The sequence below is a fragment of the Strix aluco genome, chromosome 5 (genome assembly GCF_031877795.1).
Source record: "Strix aluco isolate bStrAlu1 chromosome 5, bStrAlu1.hap1, whole genome shotgun sequence".
NCBI classification, from domain to species: Eukaryota; Metazoa; Chordata; class Aves; order Strigiformes; family Strigidae; genus Strix; species Strix aluco.
The window spans coordinates 73,271,063-73,285,033 of NC_133935.1; the positions used below are offsets into that span (position 1 = coordinate 73,271,063).

At 35.9% G+C, this 13,971-nt stretch overlaps 1 protein-coding gene across 3 annotated transcripts in view; it reads left to right on the top strand.

The window, feature by feature from the left end:
• The window catches only part of COG5 (component of oligomeric golgi complex 5), a 205,739-nt gene that overhangs the window by 50,387 nt on the left and 141,381 nt on the right, over nucleotides 1-13,971 (top strand). The gene's annotated exons all lie outside the window — the stretch shown is intronic.

Below are 13,971 nucleotides of genomic sequence, written 5' to 3' on the forward strand. Positions count from 1 at the left end.
TCTGTTTTAATTAGTACTAATGCTAAAATAAACCTTGGAAATAAATTCAGTATACAACCCAAAATAATATTTTTTAAAAAATTGGTTTGCTGAAGAGTAATTTAAGAATATCTGAGTATAAAATGTTCTGCTGGTAGTTTTTCATCTCAAATAAGTGTGGGGTGTGGGGCTTTTTCTGTTTGTTTTTTTTTTTTTTCCCTGGATTTTAAAGGTTTTTTGATTATTTTTTTTTAAGTTTGATAAAGTACTAAATGTTAAAGCATGGTTCTTACATAAGCAACTGTATTAAGATGGCAGTTTTCATCAAATTTTGATGGGGTCCTCTGTTTTTAAGTTGTTAATGCAATTATAGAATGCAGTTGTGTAACTCAGATGTCTGCATTTCTTCTCTTTACTTTTTCTCCCAGCCAGCCATCCAATGTATTATTTATCTTGAAGTAACAGCATACTTTATTTATTTTTTAAAATGGCTACGTATCCATCTAGTGTGCTTCCTGTTCCATGTCTTTTATGTTCAGAAAGTACCTAAATAAAGATTGCAGAAACTTTGAACAAAGATCAGTAGGTACCAGCTGGCTATGCTGAGTAGCAACTGATTGAGCTCTTTGAGCTGTCTCTGTATTGTCTGCCTCCCAAGAGCTTGAAACCAGTGATACCAGCATAGTTCTTAAGGGTGACGTGATAAAGAGGATTCCTGAAATGAAAGCATAAATACTAATATATTAAAGAGATTTACTTGCTTCACTCTCAGTATAACTTAGGATAAGTAGGGAAGCCTGTCTAAATTTAAACAGATGAACCTCCATCTCCCTTTCTAATTCTTCATTGTGTGCCTGAACAAAGATGGAGATATTAGATGAGCTGTACTGTTAGAAAGAAAAAGATGTCTACATGGAGGAAGGTTGTAATGGGATATTGGATATAGCATGGATATGTGGTTCAAACACAGGTAGAGGGGTCATGAAAGACTTCCTATCACAAGAGGGAATATTGGCAAAAGTTTTATCTGCAAAAAGTGTTTGAGAGGAATGATGAGGAGCTGAGTTGTGAAGATATTGAGCTTAAGTTTTCTGGAGAGAAAATCAGGAGAAGCAGTACCATATGGAGGCAATCAGGAGTAGGTGGATGGATAGACATGCTTACAAGCCATTGCTGTGCAGATGCTAGTTAAGATGGTGTGAACAGATGACATCATCCTCAAAGGGTAGATGATAGGGAAGAGTGGGCAAAAAGAGCCATGTGCAGACACCCAACATAGACAGAAAAATGTGCTGTTCTTATACCTGTTTCTATATCAGTACAGAATGGAAGAGAAAGGATTTGACTGGTATTTTGGGTTTTAGGGGAGTGAAAAGTGTGTTGGAAGGGTAATGAGAGGGTAGAAATATCAGGGAACAGCAGGAATCTTAAACCAGGAGATTTGTTATGAAGGGTCTTGGGACTGAGAATGACGACACAAGGGGAAAGGGAGACCCAGAATGTTACAGAGAATAGAGCTGTGAAGGATTGAGGCTGCCGGGTCTGATGTAGGGAGAAAATAAATGTAGAGAGGCAGGAGCTTGAAGCAGAGTGGAGCAGAAGGGAACAGAGGCATGTGCATGTGAAGAGATGCTGGGTGCACAGGAGTAGAGATAACTGCAGTTGCCATAGCAGACACCTCTGTAGTACTTTTAAATTAAATTCAGGAGTCATAACTGTCTGTTAGAATATGTTTTTCTGTTTTGCTGAGAGCAGGATGTACAAAAATTTGGAAGTTGTAGTGTATTTCTTGGTCTTCTTCCGTCTTTTATCTACTGTCTTACTTTCTACATACATGAAGTAATGTCCTAGCATTGACTGTTACTGCTTTTCAGAATGGTGGTAGGTTATTTGTAGATCTGGAGGTCTAAACTCTGCTGAATGCAGTTTCTTCCACTGCAGTTTTTTAAAGAAGCTTACTTTGTTAAAAAGACTCCTTAGGCTCACAAGGTCTAGCAGGGACAAATGAAGTACTCGGTTCTGATGTTTTCTATCAGAGTCCTTGATTTCAGAGCTTTAGCATTCTTTTAATGTGCTTTAGGGTTTACCTTTAGATAAACCTGTCACTGTCTTAACATCCTGGTGTCATGGAATAGACACATTCATGAAGGTCTTTATTGGCACTGTTGGGAAACTGTGTCCGCTTACTTCCCTTGTTCTCTGCATTATTCTTTTTCCAGTTTCTACAATTATCTCTCCTGAATGTTTCAGCAGTGCTTTCTGTTTCTTTCTTTGGGCTGCATGTCTTGTTTCCTAGTTTGAATCTTGCTGCTCATTTAGTGGCTATTTGGAATTTTACTGCCTCTGAGTCTAAAAATGTCATCTGTTGTCATATTTGCAAGAGACTTGGGCTCCTAACTCATGCAAATTTTTCAGTGACGCATAATCTCTTTAGAGCTTAAGTCACTTTTGAAAATGAATATTGGGTGATTTTGGACATCTTGCCCTGGGATTGTTCTTCAGCATTATTTACATGGTGCCCCTGCATACTTGTAGCTGGATAGATCCTCCTGTACTTTGCACTTACCTATGCTGGGCAGTGTGATGCCCAATTCTAATGTAGCTCTTCTGGATAGTTTATTGTTTGTATCTGTTCTAGCAGCTTGTGATCCATATCTAAAATGTGTTTCTTACCTCATTGCATCTTAGTTTCCTCAATAGTCTGTTCCAAAGAACTTTGTTAGAATGTTGTTGAAAATCGAGTAACTTTATAGGACCAGGAAAAATAAACAGTGGATAATAGCAGTTCGGGTTTGGGAGTTGTATTGATGTGCCCTTATTATGCTGGATTTGTCAGGGTGTTCTGCTTTACCTGATACTGAAATTATGGCTTGCTGGCCTGGATCATGCTGCAGCAGGCTTTTATGTTGAAAAGGTGTAAATCTGACTCCTGTCCAGTACACAAGTTGTAGTTGTAAAGGGTTTTAATATTGTTTAAGAGTGATATGCTGAATAGATGACAAAAACTCTGCTAGAATTTGTACATAAGTACCATTCTGACTCTGATGGTAATGCAGTCTTTTCTTTCTTTTGACACAAGTACTTTATTCTCATTTCTTTAATCTATCGAGAATGGTTCTACGACTGTTATCCTTTTCTGTAGTAAAGACTGACATCCACAAAATTAATTTTCCATTCAGTATCTTATCCTTAATGTTTATTTTCTTTTCTCCCTGATTGTTGATTGCCATACAGCTTGCTTTGTTTTCTTATTTTTATAATGACTTATTTAGGTTGGGGTTTGGGTTTTTTTGCATTTCTAACTTCCATTTTTCTCTTGCCAAAAAACATTTCTACACTTGAGACTTTGTTGATCTCAGTTTCTCCATTTAAGAATTACCTCCATTGATTAAAAAAAATTTGGATTTTCCAAATATAATTTCATTGTGTTTCCTCCTGTATTTGCAAAGATGTACACCTTTGAAAACATACAAAGAGAAGTATTTTTTAAAAGATATAAACCACATATATAAAAAAATATTGTTATATATGTTTTATATTTTATATAGTTTTATATATGTAATGAATAAATATTAATTTTCAAGATGCTGAGCTAATGTTAGCATAGCAGCTTGAGTACAGAAAAATTACGTACTTATGCTATGAAATAAGAATGTCTTGGAAGATTCATTTGGTTTTGTGTAATTGTTAGGCATAGGTTATTTGTTCAGTAGTATTCCATGTTAGTTCAAAGATTGACCTTTTCAGCACTGGAAATTCCTGTACTTATGAGGAAATGTGTAAGTTACAAAATGCCCTTTAGCAATTAATACTGAAACTGTATCTTGTTTTAGCTTTGCACAATGAGGTGATACCAAAGAAGAATTACAGAACCAGTGCTGGTTATCACTCATATATAGAGAAGGCGTCCTTTTCATATCATAACAATAAATTTGATTTAGTGATATACCTAAATCATGGTCCTGGTGCATAACTGCACAATTATTTAAGCATTTTAGTTAAAAAAATAAAAAAGGAATATCAATTAGCCTCAGGAGGGGAGGATGGCTGATAAATTTAAATAATTCAGTCTGACTCCAGCTTTTCTCCATGGAGGTGGTTTGTCCTCTAGTATAAACATGCACAGTGAATAGTGCTGTATCTTGTAGTAGTTATTGGCAAAATTTTAAATAGTCACTGTAAATTTCAAGATAAACCTTTCATTTTTCTTTAAAAATTGTAATATTGCTTTGGATTTAGTTCTTCCTTCATTAAATTTGTACTTTGAGTATTCTTAGAATTTGAGAGGTTTCTGGTTTTATAAAATATTATTAGTTCTAAGTTGGCAATTGCTACTGACTTTTAGTGAGGGTTCTCATTGTTATGGAAAGGCTTTTGGAGTTCTGACATCATACCTTTTGTATTCCTTCAAACATACAAAGAAAAAAGCCACCTGCTCACATTGTTTAAGCTTGTGAAAGCGTGCCTGAAAGAACGTTGATTCCGTAAGTTGGAAAGTAGTTTAGCACCACAGCTGAAGACTGCTGAAGCTGGAGTGCAGACACTGTGTGGCTGTAGAATGAGGAAATATTGCTTCGTGGTTTAAAGTCCCAGGTGGTTACTTATCTTGCTTTCATCAAAATATTCTGTATGTTGGAAGAAGTTTTCAGTGTTATTCCCTGCTGCCTGGGTTGCTGCATTGCCTAGCATCTCCAAGTCCTAGCTCATGACGACACTGTGCTAGGTGCATGTCAGAATGGCAATATAAACGTTTCAGTAAGCTTTCTGCCTAGCTCATTGCAGTGAATTGTATTCAGAGGTAGCTGAACTTAACATGCAGGGTTTAAACTTCAGAATCTGGTTCAGGATTCTCCATCAGATATCCTTGATGCTGTGGAAGTCGTGCCTGGCAAAGTATGCAGGATGAGCAGCAGCAGGAACAGCATTCCTACCCTGTTACTATCCCCTGATGCAGGAATTTTGTTACACACCTTCCTGCTGTAATATCCTTTAAGTGGAATTGCTAATTTAAAACAAAACAAGAAAACAGGAAGAATTTTTCTGGAGTTGTTTATTTGGCAGAGATCTTTGATAGACTTTGTTTCTAGTCCTTTTTAAAAATAGGAAGGCAATATGATTTTCTCTTAATTAAGACAAAGTGTTCACATGGAGTGCCTAGTAGCAAGCATTCTTCTAGCTGAAATTAAGAGGTGGAAGTCTCTTAATTACCCTGTGAGTAAAGAGTGCACCCAACATGAATAGGTACCACAACATAAGCTGTGTCTCTTTAATTTTGTTAAGATCACCCACAGTGTAAGGGCTACCACCAGGGTGAGCTTATACATTGCAGTCTTGCTTAGTTAGCCCCTTGGCTGATTTGATTTGGAAGTGCTACAAAAAGTGTGTGAAAAAGATCTGGTAGGCTTACTACCTTTAGAACCACAGTTCAGTGACCACATGCAGTAACTCTGTGTGTTTCCATATAACTGCAGTGACATGAGCGTACTTTGCCTTCTTCAGACAACAAAATAAAACCTATGGACAGTAGTTAAATTCCTCCCCCATTGTGAATGACTGCTATAAGTGGTTAAAGCCATCTGTCAGGCCCTGTGGGTTCTGTTCAAATGCAAGAAGTCATTCACAACAATCTGACAGTGGTGATATTCCTCACATTAAGTTCTCAGAATCTGAAAAATGATATGCAGTACTATGTGTTTTCTTGTCTGATTTTTTTTAAATGATAAAGTACTCTGCCCCTCTTTACTGCCTTAGTTCTTCAGTTATTATTTTTACAAGGTTGTTCAAGGAAACTGATAGAAAATCTGTTTATATAGTGCCATAAAAAGACGTGTGAGAGAAGTTTGAAAGTAATAAGCTATAATGATAAATGCGTAATAGTAAGGAAATTGAACTAAGCTAGTGCAGTGTGTTGGCTTCACCATTTACTCTGCTAAAAAGAATATTCATTTGATTGATGTGCATGTTGATCTAAATTTAGATTTGTGTTGGTATCATCTTCGGTTTATTTTCTTTCTTCTTCTGTTGTTTGGGTGCAGTAGTTTCCATAATTTCTATCTGTAATATAGTTTAATTTTTTTTTTTCTTGATTGTTGAAAAATATCTCTGACTTTCTTAAGAGGATAAATGAAATAGAAATATGATAACCTTGATATTTTCTGGGTTTTTTTTAAACATACATATTGTAGCTCTAGAGACTAAAATAAATACCTAAACTTTGTTGAAAATGCATGCATATGCATGCATATGAAGAACTAATTTTATCTCTGAAGCTTTCAAATATCAAGGATTTTTGTGCCTAAACCATAGTTTCAGTTCTTTTCCATCTCCTATTTTTAACCTCACTGCATAATTGTTGTATTTGAAATCACTTATTGTAGTGCTGAAGCAAACCAGAACTTGCATGAAAAATGCTTTCATTTGCTGTTTTTTGGAGGAAGGCTGAGAGCAATAGTGTCAGTGGTATGTCTGAGGAACGGAATACTGTTTTGCTTTGTATATAGTTGATGCCTGGAAGCAGCTTTGCAGTCATTAGTCTTGAAGCCTAGGTTTTATTTTACTAATAAAATCTTGGGAAATTGAAAGTGGTTGGTGGAGACATTTTTGTTACACCGAAGGATGATGAACAAATACATGTTTATGGAGAAAAAACTTGTCAAATTCTTCAACAGCCTTCACTGATGAGCTACTTAGTAAATTAAAACATATAGGTAGAATGAGTTGCAGTGATAGGAGCTATAAACTGTAGTTGGAGTGGGAAAGAGGAAAATGTTACTTGCATTATTTCTGGTACCTTTCAAAATGAGAAGCTTCAATATTACTAGGTAGGCTAGCAACTCTGCAAATTGATACCTATGGTTAGGAGCTCCTGGAGGAAATGTGGAAGACAGAATATAGCAACTGCTGCAACCTATCAACTGGAAAACCAGGTGAGTTATTATATACTGACTCTGCCCCTTACCATGCTGTCTTTCTAAAAGAGAAACTGCAGTTCTAATACAAGTGGAGGTCTTTTCCATTCCTCATTCTTTCCACAGTAGATACGGTGCCCAGTGAGAAATGACTCCCACTGAGAAACAGCTGAATATGGAGGAGAACATAACTTCTCTTACTAATCAAGCAAATTAGTTTTAATGTGAGGAAAGAATGGAAGGAAAGGAGAACCTGCCCTTTCAAAGTGGTTACTATTCTAAGCCTGCTGGTGGTTAGGTTGGAAATGTTTTTCTTTAAAGTTGTTTTATGTTGTAATACCTTTTCTATTGTCTTGCTCTCAAAACAGAAAGGAAAACTCAGCCAGCCCTTCCTGTTCCCCTCAGGGTAACTTTTTTTATTTCCCTGCAAATTTTTCGTGTATTCTTCAGAAACTTACTTTGCTCACCACTATCAAAAAATTCTAGGCATCTACATGTTTATTGGGTTCTTGATAATACCCTGTTTAACACTTCCACTCCAAAATCTTTAAGCTAGCATTGGCACAATAATCAATGCCTACTTTGGTCTAGGGTAGAATACTTCAACAAGAATTTTCCAGTGTTGTTTGAATACATCTGTGTGTATGGACTTTATTGCTCTTTGGCTTGTCAGTTAAATGCATACCTTGATGAATATTACAGGCTATGATGATACCAAGTACTTAATACAGTTTGTAAGAGTATAAAAGCCGCTCTCAGTAATCCTGAAGCCTGTAGTCAAAGCAGCTATTACAGTATACTTTGGGGCAATAAAGGTTGATACTAGTCACAGAAATTTTAGTTTGCATTCAGTACTCTTAATCTAGAGCAGATTTATATGGCCAGTTAGAGATAGTATGGATTAACACTAAGGATTTTAGCTGCTTGTGTGATGTCCATGACCACAATACCTGAGCATCCTGTATCTGCTTCATAGTTTCTCTTCACATCATTCTGTTTTATAGAAAAACAGTCTGACTACATGCTAGAAGCCTAGGGCAGATCTGTGAAGTCTGTATTTCATGAATCTCTCCAGTCTCTCTAATACAAGACCAATTTCTTTTTGAAAAATGCAGGAATTATATAAGTTTTCCACATTTATTCTCTTTGCAGGTCTTTAAGCACAGATTTTTTTATGTCTAGACTTGACAAAGGAAGTTAAACCAAGGCAATGCTTTGGAGTAATAATGAGCAAATTGAGGTTTGAGTGGAAAAATAGTTCATGTATCTAAATCTTTCTCTCAGGACATTCTTTTTTGTTCCTCAAGTAATGCATTGGTGAAGTCAGAATATAAATTATTTCTTGCACTAACCTTCTGTCTAAATTGCTTTAAGCCCTCAACTGCATTGGAAGGGGGGAAGCAAAGCAAACCCCCAGAACATGCAAATAATTAATGAGATTTAAAAAAATATATTGATGAAACACTATAGACCTCTCTACTTCATCATCCAGCTTTTCAAAATTAAACAAAAACCTCACACATCTCTAAGGAAACAGGCCTTGAAGCATGTGTAGAAGATTAATAAACACAGGACAAAAATATAGAAACATGTTTGGAGAATATATCACCTGGATTTTGACATCTAGGAGCCATCGTTTCTAACATCAGCTAGGAAGTTAAATTAAGTGTAAACGTATTTGCTAAACAAAACCTATAATCATATAAGACCTGACAGTTAAACAAATCAATATTACAAATAGAACAAATTGGATATAGTGCTTTTATGTACGGTACTTTGTGTTGTGCCATTATGGAAAAACTTTTCATTTATGTATTAGGTGCCTTGTATTTTTAGTGCATTTCTCCTTCTTTCATCTTTCCCAATATAACCGGTATCTTAGGTGTGCGTGTGATGTGGCAGAAGGAAGAAGAAAAGATAAGTCTATTGAGGATGAGCCAGGCATGCAGTTGGTAGGATGAATTTTTGATGAGAACTAAGGGAGTCAGATGTAAGGACAGGGAAGTTGTGAGGATTGATACAAGGGTGACTGAACTGCTCTTTAGAATTATTTATATAGGCTTTCCTTATTTTCTTTCTTAATGATCTTTTGCTGTAAATGAACAGAGAATGTTGAGTTTCATGGTCTCTTTTGTAGGAAACTGCTAAGAGCTTGACTTGTAAACCTTGCTTTAAGTTTATGGTTTTTTTTAAAAAAATCTTCAGCAATATCAATATTTCTTTGCTTTGGTACCACAATATAATTCCTTTGGGTATGACTGCCATGTATGGCAATTTGCTGGATAGCATCCTGTGATCAGCTGGGCACAAAATTGCCTTGAGTAGATTTGCACATCCACAACACAAAGAAATGAGAATGGAAATGGGATTGATCCCAAAAATTCCATAGACCAACAGCTGCAGAGAGAACTGTGGACTGTAGAGAGTCCACATAAAGTTGCTAATCTGTAATTTAAAATCTTTGTTTAAACCTGTGATTACAATGCAAAGTTTATTTTCTCTTTCTGTGCTTGCCTGAAAGTGCCTATATTTTCTAAGTATGTTTTAAGATCGCTGGGAGCTGCTAGTCGTAGATGCTGAAGAAATGAATTCACCAAATCACTAATCTTTTTAATTTTTTAGATTCTTTTTAGAAACACATCCAGCTGATATAATTTAATATTCTGTTCTTGTGCAGAGTCTTGGCTAATGCATCTGTTGAATGAATAAATAAATGGAAAGAAATGCAGTTTTAATTCTGGCAAAAACTATTTTTATTGCTTGCTTGTAAAATTGGCAGCAATATTCTACTCTGGGATAGCATTGTTGGTTACTGACACAGTGGAATAGTAGTAGCAGTTAGAAATAAATGTGAGTTTAGCTGAATTTTATAGCTTGGGCTTTTATTTATTATTTTTAAGTAATTCTAGCACCTGCAAAATAATGCAAGATGCTGGTTTCTCTTTTGACAAATATTACACACTCACAGGTTAATGTATAGCCTTTAATCTCCATTGATTACTATTATCTAACAAGTGCTTCCTAGATATCAAAGCAGTCTGACATTGTGAACAGGTCATAGATTGGGCCAACCTGTTCTTTGAGGCTCAAGAGAGCAGCCAGGCAGCTACTGTTTTACCCTCTGGACAGAAAAATATATTGCTTTTCTTTGTCTGCCTTTTGGCTTTTGATTTCCTATTGAGTTAGTAATTTATTTGTTTTGGTATTTGAATGATATTTGAACTTTTAATGAGAAAATTCTGTCACGCTGCTTCTGGGAGGACAGGATAGTATCCAAATAGTTTTAATTGCAGTGCCCAATTCTTTGCTGTTTAATTTTGCTGATAAATACAGGGTTGCTCAAAGTGCTTACTGTGTCCACCTCCCAAGGCCTTCTCAGTGCTGTTCCAGATCCGTTACCAAACCTGGGGATTCAGGGTGCTGACTCAGTTGGAACAAGGCACGCTGGGTTGCCCTCAAAGAAATCTGTGGTTGCTCGACTTGATTAAAACTCTGCTGTCATCACTGCCACTGACAGGCAGTGCTCACCGTGAGTCTGTCTTGTTCAGCTGAACAGAGTGTACAAAGTAGTTATTCTATGACTCCTATGATGATGATACATATACCATAGTTATATTTTGTATGAATGTGTATACATATGTGTATATGTATATTAAAAAGTATGTAATGGTTATAAAATCGTCTTTAATTCTCTAGAAGTGGTGTGAATTACACTCCTTCTGGTAACAGAAACAGTATAATTGTTTCTGTAGAAACAGTTGTTATTTAATCTGTTGGTCTTATGCTGTGGCATTTCTAGCAACCATAGCCTGAGAAATTGGTGTCTGACAATTTTTTCCTCTCCTGGGCTTTAATTGAGACTAAGACTCTAATGTCTTTGCAGACTGGAATGGAAATGCAGTTACAAAGTTTTTCTATGACAACAGTGAATTGTCTTGCTTCAGTTGCTTTGTTACAACTCTTAAGTGCCCACTTAACAGGAATTAGCATATGTCCTTCAGATTTTTCTATCAGAGTTGACATTACAAGTACTTACAAACAGTTAACTGTTTGTTTCATGCTTCTAACTGCTTCACAGAAATCTTGATCCTGGTCTTCCAACATCCAAGAATGAATGACTAAATCTTTTTCTGGGCTCATGAAGATCCTTTTCTGGTGGCATATGTACGTTTAACACTCCAGTATAATTTCATTAAGGGAAATCTCATGATAAATTTAGGGAAAGAAAAAGCAAGCTCAAAAAAGAAGGTAGGTATCCTACTGTCAAGCAAATATCAGCAAAAAGACTATTCCATTCGAGGAATTAAAAAGTCTGCAAGTAACTCTGCTTGCAGTGTTTCGGAATAGATTTCTGAATTGCGGTGTTTTTGTTGCTGAGCTCTTCTAAAATTGGCAAAGTCTAATGTAAATTGTTTCTTTAAGGATGTTATGACCAAATGCAGTCTCTGAAGAGGTGTGGCATGTGGGAGGAAGATAGTGGAGCAATTTTGAGGTGAACAAAGCCCTTGTCTGAATTGGAAGGAAAGACGGTACACCCATCAGTGCATCAAAAGACATGGGAAAACAGACTGCGCTATCTGGTGCTAGAGGAAGGCGGAATGTCAAAGCCTTAATCTTTCTGGCTAGAGTGCATGAGGTGGACAGCACGGGAGCTACATCTGTGTTCTGCTCATTTTAATTTTTTCATTTTCCCAGTTCTTGCTGGTGGATGAGTTTGTACCATTACTCACCTTTTTGTAATGAACCACAGAAGAGAAACAAAACCCACTTCTCTGCTACAGTTTATTTAAAATATCCAATAATGAATTCTCCAAAGTGGAATCCTTCCAAAAAGGTACCAAGTAAGAATGCTGAATTTGAGATAATGTACTCTCAGCCCAGAGGCTTTCCAGAATGAGCTTTTCACCAAGGATGGGCCTGCTGCAATGGCAATGAAAAAATCAGTTCAAGCCATGGTTTGAAGGGATGTTTTTACCTTGGTTTTATTTATTTTCACAATGAAGTTCATTTCCCCAGCCCCCCTTCCAATTAACAGTTTTTCTTTTGGCATTTCTTCTGCTTAATTTTATCAGAAGGATTATCCGTGTAGGGGTTGGGAAGGAGGAAAGACAGACACAGATCTATTTACACTACATTATATTTACATACACTACAGTATATTTACAATCTCTGCTAAAATTTAGATTTTTATACAAATGAAGGAATAGTAGTCCTGTCTTCTCTTACACTGTTAATCTGAAACTTTCATTTCAATAGAGGGGAACTATCAGGATTTGGGATCCTTTGTGTAACCAAACCAGCTCTTAAAGTTTAAAAAAATTATAGATATATAGTTGAAGGTGTAAGAAGGTTCTTTTCTTCACCTCTCCCGCTTTGGAAAACTTCATGACTCTCCAGTTAAGTTTGTTACACTCATTGATAGAAATAGTAAAACAAAAAAAAACCTGGGGAAAGATTAATTAATCAGCTGGGAATGGATCAAACATTGGACAAAATCCCAAGGCAGTATTAGTTAAGAGACGAAGAACGATGCTTCTGTTATAACAGTGTTCACAGGACTTGATTTTTACCTGTGGTTTAAATATAAACTTGTTAATTGGACAAGTTACTTGGTGTTCAACTTCTTACCTTTATAAAAATGCTTAAAACAGTAGCCAAAAATACTGTGAGATCTAAGGTTGGGACTGTAGGCAAGTGCTATCTACTAAAAGTTATTAAAAAAAATAGTCTCTATAATTTTTGAGCAATTTTACAAACTGTAACCTTGTATGACGACTGAAAAGCAGTAGCGAAAATGATTTCACTTTCAAGCTTTGTGCATCAATATGCTTTTTTAAATATCATGAGAAAGTGCTGTAGCAATTGCATCTGCATGTGGTGCTTTCCTTTCCTTAACTGTTTAAAAGATGAGCATGATTGGCTGTATAAATATTGATAGGTTTGAAGACCTGATGAAAAATGACTGTGAAAACCAGAATTTGGGTAGGCTCAAATACTGCAGTTTCAAGGCAAGATTTTTAATGGAATGCCCTATAAAGTAGTCTGACGTAGTTCTTCCTTAATAATAATAAAATATACAAGTCTCCAAGGTACCCCATCACCTTTGTGGAGAAAATGGCAGCCAGGAAGAAATTCCACTACTCAAAGTGGTTACAATTACAGTGGCTTGAAAAAATTAACAGCGCATGAAACTCATGTAAAATTTCTCTTTTCTTATTTATTAAATATTAACTTCTTTGAATTCTAGACCGTTCTTCATCATTGCCTACAGAGGGGTACTTTATTCATACTTGAAGGAGGAAACCTCTGGGTGTAAACCATTCTGTGTAGTTGTGCATTGGTTTTAAATTGTCTGAAAGACTTTTATTTTCTCTAGTACTTCTTAGGCTTTCATTACTTGAACTCATGTTAAAATAAGCATGAGTGAAGAAATGGTGTTGAAGTCATGCTCTCCTTTCTGTTTGTAATCTAGGTATGATCTTTTATATATCAAAAAATGTGAATTGTTGCACTAGTACCTGTAATTACTAGAAGGAATTCACTGCCGTCTGCCTTAAGCTGATGCTTATTATCAAAAAATTGCTTTTGTAGTTGAGCATGGTAGTATAAGAGGCAAAATTATAATTCTGCCATTGTGAATATAATAAATACTGCTCCTATCTATTACCAAAGCAAACGCATCTATCTCTGTTGAAATGTAAAGCACAGTGTTGGCTTTCTAGTAAAATACTAAGTATTACAAGTAGTTCTCTTATTGATGAGTGTAAAACCTGTGAATAAATCAGATCTACGGATGGTAGGGTTTTCTTTATATATATTTAAAGTTTCTATCATACTGTTATGCCACGCTTCCATTCCAGTTACAATAGTTATGCATTGAGTTATGCATAGAGTGATCTCGTTCTCAGACTGAACATACCAGGCTGGATTTTGAACCAATTAGAGCATTTTTAAGTCTGGAGAAGTTTATTTTTAGTCTCGCAGGGAGTTCAACAGGCAAAGATGTCTTGCAGTTTCTACTTCATGTTTATTATAACTATATTTCTACTTGAACAAATCCTTTTTCTACTTGAACAAATCCTTT